Raw genomic sequence first — 17,972 nt, 5'->3', positions numbered from 1 at the left:
TCTGACAACAGATCGCAGTGCTACGACCCCGCCAACCAATGCACTGCCTTCGCCGCTGCTCCGCCGAGTTATCCGTTAAATCCGTCTCTCGTCGTGGAAACACGTTGCCTGCGTGCAGCATCTCTCCAGAGCCTGAGAAAGGACACTTAGTAGGGTGAAAGAGCGGTAGAGCAGAATTAAAGCTCAAAGAAGGGAGGGGGAACAGAGAAGTGGGACAGGACCGTCCAGCTGTACATGTTATGGAATGCAAACAATACGGAGGATATACAAATAATGTGTGTGTGTGTGTGTGTGTGTGTGTGTGTGTGTGTGTGTGTGTGTGTGTGTGTGTGTGTGCCTACCCTAGCCTGTGCCTGGACATAAGATATTTGTGCTTAGAGATTTATCCCCCCCCCTAATCCAAGTAGCGTCAGTATTGAAATAAAACAGACAGTGCCGAAAATAAAACCAACACCAGCAGCTGGAATCCACTGGTGCACAACACCAATCAGTCAGAGTGTCTGTGATTTATCTTTAGAGCAGGTATGAAGAGAGCAGACAGGAAGCAGTCTCGATGCCGCAGCCAGAGATCTGTCTCGGTACCGCCGGGGCCTGTTTCCTGTTCAGAAGAGCTAGTGCAGGGCTCGTCGCCGTACCGCTGTACTGTCGGCTTGACTCGACGAACTTAGGAATACTGTCACTTGTTGGGCACAGGATGAGCCTAAGCTCTTAATCATCTTCACGTTTTGGACCGATACCGGGCTTCTGCGTTATTCTCTACGCTATTTTAAACGATCGAGACCACGCAAAAAAATAAATAAATACCAAAACGGATGGGTCGTGCGCACACTGTTGAGGCGATACCGTGTCTAGTTTTGGGGGAAGGGAGGACGAGAAAAGGGGCGGGGGAGGAAGCAGAAACACGCAAGTAGTGGGTCCAGTCCGCGAGGCCGCGACAGGCCTCCGGGGTCGAACGTGTACTCCCAGTGTCCAGGTGACTCAGCGGCACAGTGTTCTTTCTCACTTGTCTCCCGATCCCAGACCCAGCTGACTGGACCTTTCTGTGACCTGGTCAGCGGTGAAAACTGCACCCAACCCACATGGAGCACCTAAAGAGGCATCTGTCGGGCCGAACAACAGTCCGTTCAGAACCGGGCCCCACCACTCATGCGGACGGACAGGCGGGCAGATGTTGCCTCGAGCCGGACAGGGCCCTGACTCAGCCCCAGCCACCCAGGTGTGACCGACTGCTAGTCACCCCGGGACAATGGCTCCCCTGTTTACCACTTGTTTACCTCATTTCACCTCATTTCCCCAAGGCTCATGCTCTATATTTGTAATCGTGAGCCGATGCTGAGTGGTGGGGAAATTTTCCCTGTTGACAGGTTAAGTTGGGATCATGGGGAAAATCCCGGAAAACAGACGATAACCTCCGTGGTCAACCTGGCCGCGTTAGAATGAGCTGACAATAATGCTCGGCTCTGACAAAAGAGGCGGGAGTTATAAGAGGTGTAAATAAGCAAACGGGTTTCTGGACCCGACTGTGCAGGACTGCACCCGACTTATTGGGGAATGAATAAAAGCAATGAACCGATTTTAGAATACTCAAGATGAAATAAATAAATGAACGGCGAATGAATAAATAAATAAAATACTTAAATACACTGGGACATAAGTTAATTGATATATAGGTGAACGATGACAGAGAATGCACGAAGAAATTGAGAAATGATAGATGTGTCAAATAATTTATGTCACGTCCTTCATATTTTTTCATTCACTACCATCTCAGAATTTATTTTCCCCTTGCGGAAGGATTTGCCTTGGGGCTGGGGGGGGGGGCACCTAGTCTATGTTACTTTTACCAACATGCAAATTGTGCGTTGTCCCAGATTCATGATTGGATGATCCGTGGCCCAGGGTCTGGCTCGACGGCTAATGCCCAGATAGGAGTATGAGGATTAGCAGGTAGCAACATGCCCCTTGCTCATGCAAGCTCTGCAGCCCCCAGTCTCAACACCTGAGCTGCACCACATGAGGCTACGATACCCAGAGTCTCTGATTTGGGCCACGCCGTACATGGACACAAACGAGCTGGACACCGTTGTGGAGGGTAAGTTTTTCTCTTTTGGGAGCGTTATCACAACCGGGCATTAGTAACTGAACCAAATATTGTGCCATAGATCGTCCAGTCACGAATCTGGGACAACGCATGATTTGCATGTTGGAGGTAAAACAGATTAGGCCACGCCCACAAGGAGAACCCTGCTGAGGGGAAATAAATGATGAGACGACGGTGAAGGATGACAAAATAGATAATGTGGAACAGACAAACGTACACTTTTATAAAGTCATTTCTGAATTTCTTTGTGCGCTTTCTTTATTCGTTCACTCATTCGTTTCCCCGTTTATTCGAGCATCTTCTTTGTTTATTCATTGTGTAGTTAATTAATTTACTCATTTATTTATTTATTTCTCAATTTATCTGAGCATGTTCAAAATCTACTCATTACTCTGCTGGGATAGGCTCCAGCATCCCCACGACCCTGAGAGCAGGATAAGCGGTTTGGATAATGGATGGATGGCGCTATATATATAGTTATATATATATATAGTTATATATATATAGTTATATATAGAGTTATATGTGCGTGTGTGTGTGTGTGTGTATATATATATAGTTATATATATATAGTTATATATAGTTATATATAGTTATATATAGTTATATGTGTGTATATAGAAAAATATATATATATATAGTTATATGTGTGTGTATATATATATATAGTTATAGTTATATATAGTTATATATATAGTTATATATAGTTATATGTGTGTATATATATAGTTATATATAGAGTTATATATGTGTATATATATAGTTACATATAGTTATATATATATAGTTATATATGTGTGTGTGTATATATATTTATATAGTTATATATATAGTTATATGTGTATATATATAGTTATAGTTATATATATAACTCTATATATAACTCTATATATAACTCTATATATATATGTGTGTGTGTGTGTGTGTGTGTGTGTGTGTGTATATACTATAGTCACAGTACATAATTTCAGTGTAATTGGTACATATTGATAATCATGTCCCATGATGTTGAATCATTGATTATCATGATGATTATCATTGATAATCAATGATAATCATGATGGCTCCAGCGTCCCGTGACCCCAACTGGGGTAAGCGGCTTGGATAATGGAGGGGTGGAATGGATGACAGTCACGTTGACGTATACCCATAGTGGCACACCTTTGCATCGCTTTAATTGTCAAAATACTAAAACCTGGACTATTCCTCACGTTCCGTGTTAATTCGGCCCAGTAGTCACTTTGGAGGCAGAGAGTTTTACACTGTTGAGCAGATTTCATATTCGCTCCAGACTGTTGACGTGTGTTTTCGAGGGGTGTTCAGGGTTTAGCTTTATCCCCCCCCCAGGCGGTCTGTCTGCACGACGCTGTTCTAACATCGTGCAGTTTGCCGGTGTATCAGGGAAACTGGTACTCCCTGATACCGCTTCAGAAAATGGCGAGTACAACTGGCCCCGTCCATATTGCTGGCTTTGCGGCGGCGGCGGCACAAGGCCCGCCGCAGGTATCCCTCCTACACCTCTTCATTAAACGCCACAGATGTGCCACGAGGCAGATGTAAAAGTGAGATTAAACAGTCTCCATAAAGTTAATCGCTGGGATCAGACACCCTCCCGTCCCTCGCCCCCCGGGACACGGATCCTCCCTCGTACCAACCCTGTCTGGAACCTGACGGCTGATTAGCTTGTTTTAGGACCGCACATCCGGCCTTCTGGGCACGGCTGTTTTACCATTCGTCTAACTCTAACTCTAACCCTAACCCTAACTCTAACTCTAACTCTAACTCTAACCCTAACCCTAACTCTAACTCTAACTCTAACTCTAACTCTAACCCTAATCCTAACCCTAACCCTAACTCTAACTCTAACTCTAACCCTAACTCTAACTCTAACTCTAACTCTAACCCTAACCCTAACCCTAACCCTAACCCTAACCCTAACTCTAACTCTAACCCTAACCCTAACCCTAACTCTAACTCTAACCCTAACCCTAACCCTTTCTCTGTGCCCTCTGTAACCTTTTGTGCTTTTGTCCCTCCTCCTCCCCCCCACCCCATCTCTCTTTTCTACCCCCAGCCCCCCTCTCTACGCCTCATCTCTACCGTTCATCTTGTCCAACTGGATGTCAGTCATTCCTTTCCTGTGTGCATGTGTGTAAGTAAGTGGAAGCTGAGCGGGCGTCTGTCTCCCAGGTGAGCCGGGGTCTCATCTACAGACGCACCGCAGAGGATGCCGACTTGTTAAGCACGACCGGAACGATGCTACCACAAAGCCGGCGGCGGGAGGGGATGTAGGAGACACCGGGGCTGAGATCTTAACTGCGGGGGGGAGGGGAGGGGGGAGGGAGCTTCAGGACGTCTCCTACCGCTCAAGTGATTAGCCCCGTTACCTGGTAACCAACGCCACAAACCCCACGCTGGCAACTTGCTCGAGAGAGAGTTACTTTCTTTCACACGTCTCTTGTTCCCTTCCACTGCTTTACATATGACTCCGACCAAGACGACAGCAACGGCAAAACAAGAGGACGAGGTGGCGGGATAGGCCCCGGGAGAGAGCCGAGTGTATTTCTTTCTCTTTCCTTCTCCGGTCCCTTCCTCACCGGCGCTCCCCTTCTGCGCGACCATAAAAGGGCCTGGATGGTGTGTGATGGATGGCAGGAGGGGGACAACAGAGTCCAGTCACTGAGCGGGGAGCTGCGGTGCCACCGGTACAGCCTCCTGCAGTTTCTCCATTCAGCTCCACGTACCGAGGAGACGGGGGGGGGGGACCCCCCTCTCCTCCCGCGGAGCAAACACATCACTCACCCCCCCCCCCGTTCTCACAACGCCCCCCCCCACATCCAGACCCCGGGACAGGACCTCGGTTTTTGTTTTCACCGTGTTCAACTTCTCCCTGGCAACCGGGCCGCAGGCAGCGAGAGTCTCCCGTCCCTGGCGGCACATCTACAACCGGCCTCATTCTTTACGGCGGAGATTAAGCGCCGGTGCCCCGGCTCTTTCGCTCGCGGCTCTTTGCCTCATATGGAAACCGAGCGAGCTGTTTGATCCCGACTCAGAACCCCCCCACCACCCCCCACCACCCCACCCCCGGGCATGCGGGCCGCATGCACACGCTAACTCCGCGGGCCGAAAGCGAGGCAAAGCCCGTCTTTCCGTGCGTGCGAGTTACGCAGCGCCTCCTCGCCTCGCCTCCCCGGGCCTCCTCGCCTCGCCTCCCCGGGCCTCCTCGCCGGCGGCACGTTACGGCGGCGAGGAGGCCCGGGGAGGCAGTAAATAACGCCGCCGAACGGCGTCTGAGACGCAGAAACAGAGCGCCGACTTACGGACCCGGTCCGCCCGCCCTTTACGTTTCCGCACGGAATCAAGGGCCCTATTCAGCCCGACGTGTGGGCGTGACCCGGCCTGACCTCCACCTCCCGTATTGCTGCTTATTTAATATCAAACAGTGCTATAAATCTGACTGGACGGGATTGTACGAGTTGAGTGCCGTGTGGTTGACAGCTCGTATATCCCTGAGTGGAAAAGCTCTTACCGCACACACAGCCAAGGGCACACACACACACACACACACACACGCATACACACGCACACACACGCACACACACGCACACACATGCATTCATGCATTCATGCGTGCCACACATATATGCGTACAACACACACACGCACACCACTAACAAGTGTTGATGGAGCCGAGGCTGTCCCACAGCTCCACAGGATTCTAGGAAAACTAACAACCCCCCCACCCCCGCCCCCACCCCACCCCTCCCTTTCCCATCCCAACATCAATGCATCTTTTCCTTTTCTCGCCGCCACATCCCACCGCCGCTGGTTACCCAGAACATAGATAATTTCTCTGCTTCTCCCCCCACCCCCACCCCCACCCCCCACACCCCACCCCCCACACGATGACTGTCGTCTCGGTTGATCCCCGGGCGCTCTGATTTACAAGTTCCCGGAAAGTTCTTTTGAGGGGAGCCAAATTCAAGCAACGGTCGTGAGACGTACGGCTGGTCAATACCCCCCCACCCCACCCCCAGCTCCCGCCTTGAATCTACCATCCAAAATACATTTCCCAGGTCCTTTCTTTAATATATATATATAGAGAGAGAGAGAGAGAGACGGGTGACAAATGAAAGGAAAAACCTGAATGCATGTGAGGGGGGTCTGGGGGCTCTGTTATGCTGTGGGGGGGGGGGGCATTTTCCTGGCATGGTTTGGGTCCACTTGTTCCCTTAGAGGGAAGGGTCGCTGCAAATCAGCACAAAGTTATTCTGAGTGATCACCTTTAGCCTATGAGTTTTTCTTTTTTTTTTGGATTTCCTCCTCTTTTTCTCCCAGTTGTACCCCGCCCTCCCCAGCTCCGCCCCCTCCGCCGATCCGGGGAGGGCTGCAGGCTACCACACATGCCTCCTCCGACACATGTGGAGTCACCGGCCGCTTCTTTTCATCGGACAGTGAGGAGTTTCGCCAGGGGGGGGTGGGGCGGCGTAGCGCGTGGGAGGATCACGCTATCGCCGCCCCCGAACAGGCGTCCCGACCGACCAGAGGAGGCGCTATTGCAGCAACCAGGACAAACCCACATCCGGCTTCCCACCCGCAGACACGACCAATCGTGTGTGTAGGGACGCCCGACCGAGCCGGAGGCAACACGGGGATTCGAACCGACGGTCCCCGTGTTGCCAGGCAACGGAATAGACCGCCGCGCCACCCGGACGCCTATGACGAAACATCTCTATCCTGATGGGAGTGGCCTCTTCCAGGATGACAGTGCCTCCATCCGCGGGGCGCGAGGGGGTCACTGAACGGTTTGGTGAGCGGCGTAAATCAGGAGTCCAGAGACTTGCAGCATCTACGACAAGGAGCGCCGAAGCTGTTCTGGAAGGCGCGTGGTGGACCAGCACCTCACGAGGACCCGTAATGCTGCACTTCAACTTGTCACCCGTCTGTCCGCGTATGCACACGCTCGTCACGTTACCGTATGGTACCAATCGTCCCACGTGGCCTGTGTCCAACCGGAGCGAGAGTGCAGGCAGAATGGCTTATGGGCCGCCCGCGTGGTACCGCATCATCCTCCACCCCTGGCAGCGGGGATGCTCTCTCACCCCACCAGCGTGGCTATGTGTGTGTGTGTGTGTGTGTGGTGTTAGTGTGGATAGCGGGACCGAAAACTAAAGCACTTATGAGCCTAATTCTTTTCGGAGGTGGTAGGTATTGTCTCAGAGAGTAAGGGGAAAATCCCAGACAATTAAAATTATGCATAAATATGCATAAATATGCAAAATATGCATTTTTCTAAAAAAAAATGGCTAAAAACCACTTTTCTCGGCATTTCACACGATTCTGAGCATCTTCGATTTTTTCACCTATGTAAAAAAAAAATTTCTGGGACTTTAGAAATGTTTTGGCATTATGCAAAATATATGCATTTTTGCAAAAATGCACTTATGATCCTAATTTTTTTTGGAGGTGGTAGGTATTGTTCCAGAGAGGACCAGAAAAATAGCAGAAAATGAAAATAATTATGCATAATTATGCAAAATATTCATTTTCTAAAAATGGCTAAAAACCACTTTTCTCGGCATTTCGGATGATTCTGAGCATTTGGGGGGGGGGTTAGGGGCAGGGGGAAGGCGGTTAGCTGGCAGGATGAAGAGGAGGGACATTTAGACGGGTGGAGAACCAAACCGCTACATTGTAGCGGGGTTCTTCCAGTCGCTTTGTAATGTACCGCCACACCCGCCGTCACGGGACTCTGTCGAGTCTGTCGGGTGTGTACTGTAAGTGCCGTAAGCTCATATCCCATCCATCCACCCATGATGCGACCTCTCACCCTGCTCTCAGCGTCGCGGGGATGCTGGAGCCTATCCCAGCAGTCGTTGGGCGGCAGGCGGGGAGACACCCTGGACAGCCCCCCCCCCCCACACACACACATACACACCTAGGGGCAATTCAATATGGCCGACTCACCTGACCTACATGTCTTTGGACTGTGGGGGGAAACCGGAGCCCCCGGAGGAAACCCGCGCAGACACCGGGAGAACATGCAAACTCCACACAGAGGACCCCGGGGCTCGAACCCCGGACAAGCCCATACTGTGCTTTTCAAACCAAACGCCGCTGCTGAAACAGAACTAAATGAGATGAAACAGCGCCGGATCACCGCAAAAAGAAAAGAAAAAGAAGAAGAAGAAGAAGAAGAAGAAGAAGGAGAAGGAGAAGAAGAAGAAGAAGAAGAAGAAGAAGAAGAAGAAGAAGAAGAAGAAGAAGAAGAAGAAGAAGAAGAAGAAGAAAAAGAAGAAGAAAAAGAAAAAGAAGAAGAAGAAGAAGGTGGTTGTCACGGGACGTCCCGTGTCCGGCAGGGCACGAGCTCTGCACCCGCGCGGCGTCACCCGGCCGCGGTTCGCTTCTTTTAGCCGCGTCGTAACTCAGACACGGGAGAAAATGCGGCTCGCCTTCCGCAGGGGGCGCGAGACGCAGCGGGACACCCTTCTCCTCTCGCCTGTCGGTTGGTCGAAACCCCGCCCTGATGTCAGTGATCTACAGCCACTCGATTGCATGGGCATAATCATAGGAGAGGAACCCCCCTCCCTTCCCCCCTCCCTTCCCCCCTCCCCCCTCCCCACGCACACACGTCTGTCTCCCCTTTTTCTGCGGGCCTTCAGGTTTTTTATTTCCCTAAATCTGCTGCGGAGGAATTTTAATTCGGGGTTGGGGCTCGTATTAGTGTGACGGGGGAACAGGTGCTGCAGGGTAGAGTTCCCTCCGTCCAGCCGTGGAAACAGACGCACCGGACCGGGGCTCCCACATTTCATCTTCCACATGTTTCAGAGGATATTCACTCACATGCGGAAGACGCAAAAAGCAGCTACTGAGCGTGCGCGTGCGCAGGCGCGCGCGTAAAAAGAGGGGAGCGAGAATGTGAAAAACAAAATTCTTATCGAGGAAAAGCGAAGAAGAAGAAAAAACAGATCTAAGGGAGCTTTTCCCCCTCTCCCCCCCCCCCGCTACGCCCGCATTTCTGCAACAGGCTCGGACCTGCAGCACGTGGCGCTTTAAGGGACGTCTGACAACCGCTCGAAAAACTAAAAAAAAATTCTCTTTTCTCAAAGGAGGAAAGGAAGAAAATCCCCCTTCAAGCCCACTTCTCCCCCCCCCCCGGGGGACTCGCGGGGGGAAGAGCTGGCAGCGCCACTTCCGGTTAAGAGATGTCTGCCAGACCTTTCGGCCCACCTTGCAGGGGGTTCACTGACAAGACACACTGACCGGTGCAGAGACACGAGCGGACACCAGGGGGGGGGTGGGGGGCGGGGAGGGCTAACGTGGTCAGTAGCTTCCATACATGGAATCGCCGGTTCGAATCCCCGTGTGACGTCCGGCTTGGTCGGGCAAGGTGTGTGCGGGGTGGGAAGCCGGATGTGGGTATGTGTCCTGGTCGCTGCACTAGCGCCTCCTCTGGTCGGTCGGGGTGCCCGTTTGGGAGGGGGGGATAGCGTGATCCTCCCACGCGCTACGTCCCCCCCCCCGGCGAAACTCCTCACTGCCAGGTGAAAAGAAGCGGCTGGCGACTCCACACGTATCGGAGGAGGCACGTGGTAGTCTGCATCCCACCCCCTCCCCCCGGCTCGGCAGAAATGGGGGGGGGGGGGTGGAGTAGCGACCGGGAAGGCTCGCATTCGGTTGTGAGGACGCTGTAAAGCCGCCTACGCCGCCTAGCGTTCATGTCCGGCACGCGCAGCGTTGCCCTGCGCTTGCCATTTTGACGGCAGGTTCAACGTGGTTCGTAAACGCGAGGATGGCAGTGGAGATGGGGGGGGGGTGTAGAGGTCACGGGGACTTGGTGTGGGTGGGTGGGGTGGGGGTCGCATCGCTGTACATTCGGAAAAAGCTCCGGACGCCCCAGAGGGGCGGAGCAGGAGGAGCGAGACCTACGGGTCATCCTGAATGATGGCTTTATTAAAGCTCTCCCCTGACAAATGGATGAAGGGGAGGCAGGGAACGGAAGAGAGGGGGGGAGAGAGAGAGAGAGGAGAGGCGGGGGGGGGGGAGGGAGGGAGGGAGGGAGGGAAACCGGCTGGTTTACCCCGATTCAACCCATAAACCGTTACATGTGACACGTTATTAAAGGATATTAAAATGGGCTACCTCGCCAAAGCCAAAATATACTTTAAAAGGCACTATGTCTAATATTAGCAGTGCAGCTTAGAAACGCATTTAAGGACCCCATTCATTCCCTGACCTTTTCTCCCCCCGCTCCCTCCCTCCCTCCCTCCCCCGCTCCCTCCCCCGCTCCCTCCCCCGCTCCCTCTTGTCATCCCCTCCCCTGCCGTCGTTAACGCCAAAAACAAATCCCAAGTTACCCGCGGTGGGAAAACATAAACGCAGGCATATGGAACTTTACCGCCGGACAGGACACACCAAGCACAAGGTGCCCGGCCGGCTCCCGGGCACCTTTCCCGGGGAAAACCCCGTCCCGGAGCGGGGGGGGGGGGACCGTGTTTGCCTTCATTTTGAGGTTTGTTTCGAACTTTCCCATCGGCGGCGTCAATGTTTTGAGGAAAACTCACGTTCGCCCGTGGGGCCGCGCGAGCTGTCGGGAGAGGGAGGGAGGAAGCGTTTCTGCCCCGTCTCGCTCGGGCGCGCGCGCGCACAGGGTAAGCCTGGCACGAACTGGTGCCAGACTTTGAACAGTGACTCCTCCGTCCAGTTTCTGCGCCAGGGTGAGATATGCACGAGGGTGTTGCCTGGGACCGTCCCACGGGTGCAAATTTGCGTGCGCGCGTGCGCGCGCGCGTGCGCGTTCGGCTCATTTGTGAGGAGCAATTTGAGATTGAGGACACTTTTTGCAAATTGAGGACATTTTGGGCCGGTTCGAGGTACTATTTTCGAGCCGAGACTCGGCGTTTGGGTTCAGGGTCTAACTTGGGGCCGGGCTACGGCTGGGAGCAGGGTCGGGTTAAGGTTAGCCCGTGTGGCGCAGGTGGTCAAAGGTGAAGGGTCAGGGGCTGGTGGGCGAGCGTAGCGGATGAGGGTCCTTACCGGTGCAGAAAAACAACTGCGTTTGCGGGTTTTCACACGTGTCTTGTGTGTGTGTGTGTGTGTCACTGCGTGTGCTTGTGCGTGGCTGTGTTTGTGCAGAACTTCGTGTGTCCGTCTCGGTGTGTGTCGCGTTACATCACAGTATGGAAGTTGCCCTTTACTATCATATCTCCTTGTGAAGGTGCGCGGTGGGGGGGGGGGGGGTTGAGGGCGGAAGTGCATCCGATTTAACTGCAAGTCCACCGTCACTGGAGAAGCGAGGAGAGTCCATCCTCTCCTGTCCCTCGGACTTAAGACTTGTGCCATGATAAGCACTGGTTCCACTAGTACGCCTACGATCGACGCTCGTCCGCCCGGGGGGGGGGGGAGATCGTCCTCACCGGCCGAGCGCGGAGCTTCGGGAGGGACGCACATGGCGCGGTGAGGGAGTAGGGGGGGAGACACCTGCCTAGCCAGCCAGACCAGCCGAATCAACGGGGCGACAGATGTTGCAGCCAGTTGGCCCACAAGGCCCTGCGGCGGCGGGGACGGCCCTGGCCAGGGTGTCTCCCCGCCTGCCGCCCGGTGGCTGCTGGGATAGGCTCCAAGCATCCCCGCGACCCCGAGAGCGGGACGCGCGGGTCGGGGTAGTGGACGGAATGGTTGCGCCGACGTTCACTGACTTATCTTTCATGGCCTACAGATGGCGCCAGAAACCCACGGTTAGATCGTCGTGGCCGCCATAAGCGGTGCGAGGGGAAAGTGCAGAAGGGACTATCTCCATGTGCCTTTGTGTGTATGTTTGAGGATATGTGACCATTTCTTTTCCCTTTTTTTTTTTTTAAATAAATGCATCATCTCCAAAAGAGAATCTGCCACTGGTACGACTGTCAATATGACAATGTAGTGTGTGTGTGTGTGTGTGTGTCAGAAAGTGTGTTGCTCACATCACAGCATCTGCTGGGAAAGTTGACTCACAGGGAGACAAACACTGACCCTCTTCTTGCTCTGTAATAGCCCGTAGTACACACAAATACACATAAGCATGAGTGCACACGTGCACACACACACGTGCACACACACACACACACCCTTGTTGATTTCAGCCACACACCTCCAGTAGTGTGGTAGAAAAACAAAGGGAGATTATTAGGTCAGTGGAAAGATTACTCACAAGGTCAGTGGGCAGCAAACTAACGGACACAAGACAAACACACTTTGGCTACACACACTTACTGCACTGCATTAAACCCCGGGTATACGCTGCACCTGCAGCCCCCCCCCTGCAGCCCCCTGCAGCCCTCTTCTCACCCCCCCCCCCCGGGGTAAACCTTTCAAAGCTACATGCGGCCCCTGGAGCTCCTTTCGGGACGTCAGAGTCCCGCGTGTGTCCCCTGCACAGTAGCGGTGTTAGCCGAGGGGAAAGCCGGGCTCGGGGGGCCAGGGTGCTGGGTAGCCAGCTTCAGCGGCCTCCTCCTCCTCCTCCTCCTCCTCCTCCGTAAATGAAAGGAGACCTAAAGGAAGACCAAGTGTTTGATATGGTTTCTGCTGAGGGGGGGAGCGAGGAGGAGGAGGAGGAGGAGGGTCGTGAGAGGGTGGTGATCGGCGGCCGAGTGCAAGCCAACTGGAAAACTAAACATGACAAGAGAGGATGTGTGAGTAGAGGAGGCATGAAAAAAAAGCCAAGCGAGCAGGAAAGCGAACGGGTTAAAAAGAGAGAGGAGAGGGCGGAAAGTTTATGTGGAATCCGCATCAGCTGTTACCGCGCACGCACACACACACACACACACACACACACGCACACACACACACACACACTAACCAGTATACCCGCAGGTCAGTATCAATATTTGCTGTACCAGTGCAGGCTTCCCTCCCTGTTATTGTGTGGGTGAGCTGTCTCTCTGCCGGCCCGCTTCGCTCGCTCGCTCGCTCGCCGCAGGCCTTGCTATCTTTAAACCCTGCTAAAAAACCGACCCATCGGTGTGAGGAAAGAGACGAATGAAGGGAGACACTCAGACGAGTTGTTCCTCCTGGCAGGGAGGTGTTGGCCTTTCACCGGCCTGAGGGTAGAGGAGTGACGGGGAGCGGAAACTTTGGCGTCACACGGGAGGACGGGACTCTACAGGTACACCGTGAAACACATCCGGTCGTGTCGTCGCAGCGGGATTTTAATGTTGTTGTTTAGATCTTGGTTGTTCGTTTTAGGTTTTCCGCCATCCTGGCGTCCTCCCCCGTCCCACTCTCTCCTGTCCCTCGGTTTCAGTGGATATTTCTAAATTCGAGCTTAAGCGTGTCCAGCCAGCTGCACTTTAGACAGTCGTGTGTGTGTCTGTGTGTGTGTGTGTGTGTGTGTGTGTGTGTGTGTGTGTGTGTGTGTGTGTGTGTGTGTGTGTGGGATCAATGCACGAGTCATAAAGCTTGGTTCTGTAAACACTGGCTCTTTAGCTGACAGCCCATTAGGCTTGCTAGCTAACCATCAGTGCACTGTCCCAGGGCTTGAAAATGTCAGGGCCATCATGGAGCAACGGTAGGCAATGGAAACAGAAAACAGAGAGGGGGAGACAGAGAGAGAGAGGGAGAGAGAGGGAGGGAGAGAGACAGAGAGGGGGGGGGGTAGAAAAAGCAGGCAGGGACAAGCATTATTTGCTCACCGATCCCGACATCTACATCTTCGACCGACAAGACTGGATAACTGGACTGACATGAGTCAGTAAGGAAAGGGTTAATCATCCCCAGAATTATTTTGGTTTACAAGTTCACGAGTTCTTCTTCTTCTTCTTGTTCCTCCTCCTCCTCCCAATTCGTCTTCTTCTTCTTCTTCTTCTTCACTGCCTTCTGCTTCTTCTTCTGTCTTCTGCTTCTTCTTCTCCTTCTTCTCCATCTTCTTCTCCTTCTCCGTCTTCCATTGCTGCTTCTTCTTCTTCTCCGTCTTCTTCTCCTGCTTCTTCTGCTGCTTCTTCTTCTTCTTCTCCGTCTTCTTCTTCTCCTGCTTCTTCTTCTTCTCTGTCTTATTCGCCGTCTTCTTCTTCTTCTCCATTGCTGCTTCTTCTTCTTCTTCTTCTCCATTGCTGCTTCTTCTTCTTCTTCTTCTCCGTCTTCTTCTCCTGCTGCTTCTTCTTCTCCGTCTTCTTCTCCTGCTTCTTCTGCTGCTTCTTCTTCTTCTTCTCCGTCTTCTTCTGCTGCTTCTTCTTCTTCTCTGTCGTCTTCTTCTTCTTCTCCGTCTTCCATTGCTGCTTCTTCTTCTTCTTCTGTCTTCTTCTCCGTCTTCTCCGTCTTCCATTGCTGCTTCTTCTTCTTCTTCTCCGTCTTCTGCTGCTTCTTCTTCTCTGTCTTCTTCACCGTCTTCTTCTTCTTCTTCTCCGTCTTCCATTGCTGCTTCTGCTTCTTCTGCTGCTTCTTCTTCTCCGTCTTCTTCTGCTGCTTCTTCTTCTGTGTCTTCTGCTGCTGCTGCTTCTTCTTCGCCTCCTCCTTCTTCTTCTTCTGCTTCTTCTTCCTCGTTTTCTTTTTGTTCTTCCTATAACGGCAAACGAGTAACCAAGGAACAACAGACGACGTCATTTCAAAAAGCCAAGGCAGGGAGCGCCATAACACTCCCAAGTCCCCCCGGCATGTTTGTTTGTTCTGTAGACACTCATGTTGTAAAAACGTGACGTGTGTACAACTTGTTGTCAATTAGTCAATAAAGAAAAAATAACAACAATAATACCCCCAGGTGTCACGTGACGGGACATAATGAATGAAACGGTATCGCTTTATATTACGGTCCTCTAATAAGTGTAAGTTAACTGCTAATAAATTAATAACCGAGTTTTTGAACTTACTAAAGCAACAAAAAAAAGCTTGAGTTTAACAGTTAGTAAGTTAGTAAGACTCAATAAATGTGTTTATAATGCTATTATAAACAATTATAAAAAAACTCAAGGCTTTTATTAACGTTCTTAGGCGGTCTATAACTTATTAAGAAGTCTCTTATAAGTACTGATATAAATGTATTATTATGTAACAGGAGACGTGTTTATTATCTGCTGTATGTGATCACAGACTTCTGACGTTTTCCTCCACAGGGCTAACATTCCTGTGCGGGGGTCTTTGCATCCTTCTGACGCGTGAAAAGGTTTCAGTAGCTGGGTGAGTTGGGTAGTTGGTGGAGATGAGTCTTCAGAGATGGAGATGCTGGTGTGTAGTCAATGAAATAATGTCAATGTCAGTTCTTGTAGATGGGTTGAAGTGCGTTGGGGGGGGGGGGAGATGTCCTGAAACAGTCTGTCCAAGGTCCTCATCCCCATACCTATTTAAATTATCTTCAGGAGGAGTGCCAGTACTGACCAGGAGGGTGGCAGATGTCCGTCATACCAGACCTTCTCTAGATGGCCAGCGAGAGGCTGGCGTTATAGGGCGAAACCTCCGGGGGGAAGGGACATTGTGCTTCAAAACATGCGAGCGGTGCAGCTTGTGTTGCTCAGTAAAAGCCTTGAGAAGCAGGCGAGCGCTGCTCTCCTACAGAGGGGGGTTAAATGCCAAGACGAGTTGAGCCCGGTGGCCTCGTGCCAAAATCCCAAGCCTATTGAAGCTTATTCAAGGTCTAATTCAACCCCGCCAACAAATATTTCTTTGAGAAAAAACTCGTAGAAGCAGAAGGGAGGGCTGCCAGTCGAGAAGACTATGTACACAGAAGCATATCGCGGCCAATAAGAGCACAAGCATCAAAACGACTCAACGTTGGATGGCTCCCAAGAGGAAAGCGCGCACAGATATCATGTTTCTTCTTGCAGTCTATTACACAAGCGCCCAAAGTTGTCTTTAGCTTGTGTTTTTTTTCTCTCTCTCTTTCTACCCAGTAGGAAAGTTATTGAGGTTCAAAGGGGGTTGCTTTTGTGAATCGTCAACACACCTGTAAGCCTCGGAAGACTGCACAAATGAAAATGTCTGCAAGAGGGTGTCAGCCACTCGATACGCGGACCGTCTCCACCAGCTCTCCATTCCAGTCGGCCACATCTGTTCATCAACACAGTGAAATGTTTGCACGAACGCATGCAGTTGGAGCCCACGACGCTGATGGAGTCCAGTAGACCAGGGAGTTGGTGTTAGTTTGCTGGTTCCCTGTTGTTATTCTTGTGGTGCGCTTCATCTGTCACTGGGGACTGTCAGTGCTGTCCCGCGGGGGTCGAGCGTCGGGTCACATCAGTGTGGTGCCAAGTGTCCAAAACTACACTGACGCACACATGTGTGCGTAAGGCATGTGCACACACAAACGCATACAGATAAGGCGTGCATGCACCTACACACGTACACAAAAATACACACACAGTAGACGCATATGACTGGTATGCATACAGTGCTTAAGAATATGCAAATGCATATATACTGTACATATATACTGTATATATGCCACACACATGTACAGATGCGCAGAAGAACCGGGGTAAATTATACATACATACACACACACACACACACACATATATATATATATATATATATATATATATATATATATATATATATATATATATATATATATATATATATATATAGTCAACCCCATCATGGCTCTAGTGTCTTTGCCACCTGATCAATCATCCCAACTGCCTCCGTGGATCTACCAGAGAAGCATTCCTTCCTAACAACTGGAGAACTGTGAGGGGGGGTCAAGGGGTTGGGAGAGAAGAGAAGGATTGAGACATGAGAGGAAAAACGTCATAGCTGGAGACCACTATATTTGAAAAGTGATTTATTTCCATTCTAGGCAGATGAGCTAAGTGAGTGTGCCTGGGAAGGGCCAATATATTGAAGACAATAAATCTCTGTGACTCAGGGCAGCAACAGTAGTGTAATTGTTAATGTTAGACTGACAGGGACGTTTCTGAATATGTTAGGAAATACAGTTTGCACTAAGGTGAGAGACGTGCTGCCAAGCTGGCGCGGGAGGGGTGGGGGGGGGGGCACTTGGTCCGTTGAAACCGCGTTTCACTCCGACCCAAACGGTGCAAAAGTGCACACCATGGCAGTCTCAATGCAGCATCTATATATATATATATTTATTTTTTTATTTTTGCATACGATTTCTAGCATGATACAGAACGACGGGGACAGCGGTTTGTTCTCAGATACGTGTTGGGATGTTCTTGACGGTTTCCACTGTCTGTTTTTCTTTCCGTCTCTTATGTTTTGTAGAGAAACAGGAGGGGGGGTGGGGGGGGGGAAACTATTGGAGGAAAAATAAGGAGGCACCAAAAAACCTGCCTCTAGCTCAGTTCGTGTCACTGCATGTTTTGCACCGAACCGGTGTAAAATTAGAGGAGGGGTGAAGGGTATAGCCTTTATGTATGAGGGTACTTTATCAGCAACGCCGCCTAATAACATCTTTCGCCTCATCTCTCCCTCAGCCTCGTCTTTACGTCTTCCCCTCGCTCTGGCTCTCGAGAGCGCCGCCTGTGCTGGCCACGGGAATCCGCCGTGTCAAACTTAAGGCTTGTGTGTTTGTGTAATCTTGCGCACATGCATGTCTTCCTTTAGTGCAAGGATAAAAAAAAAAACTTTAATATTGTCCGGGGGGGCCGTGAGAAACCCCTCTGTTCCCTCACCTTTTGTCTCTTTCGCTCTGTTTGTCTCTCCTCCAGATTTCTGTGATGCTCTCCGCGGATCTCCTGCAGGTGTGGGATGCTGGGAGTCCACTGGGAGTCAAACTGGACGCATACTGGCTCTCTCTCTCTCTCTCTCTCACGCACACACACGCACACACACACACACAGTATGCACCAAGTATACCTACGTGCTTGCTCGCTTGTGCAGTGTGCACATGTGCAGTGGATGCATAAGCATGTGCGTGTGCACTAGTTTGTCAAGCGCGTGC

Source organism: Lampris incognitus, chromosome 10, assembly GCF_029633865.1.
Source record: "Lampris incognitus isolate fLamInc1 chromosome 10, fLamInc1.hap2, whole genome shotgun sequence".
Classification (NCBI taxonomy): Eukaryota; Metazoa; Chordata; class Actinopteri; order Lampriformes; family Lampridae; genus Lampris; species Lampris incognitus.
The sequence above is the reverse complement of the archived record's forward strand: the minus strand, read 5'-3'. Positions refer to the sequence as shown.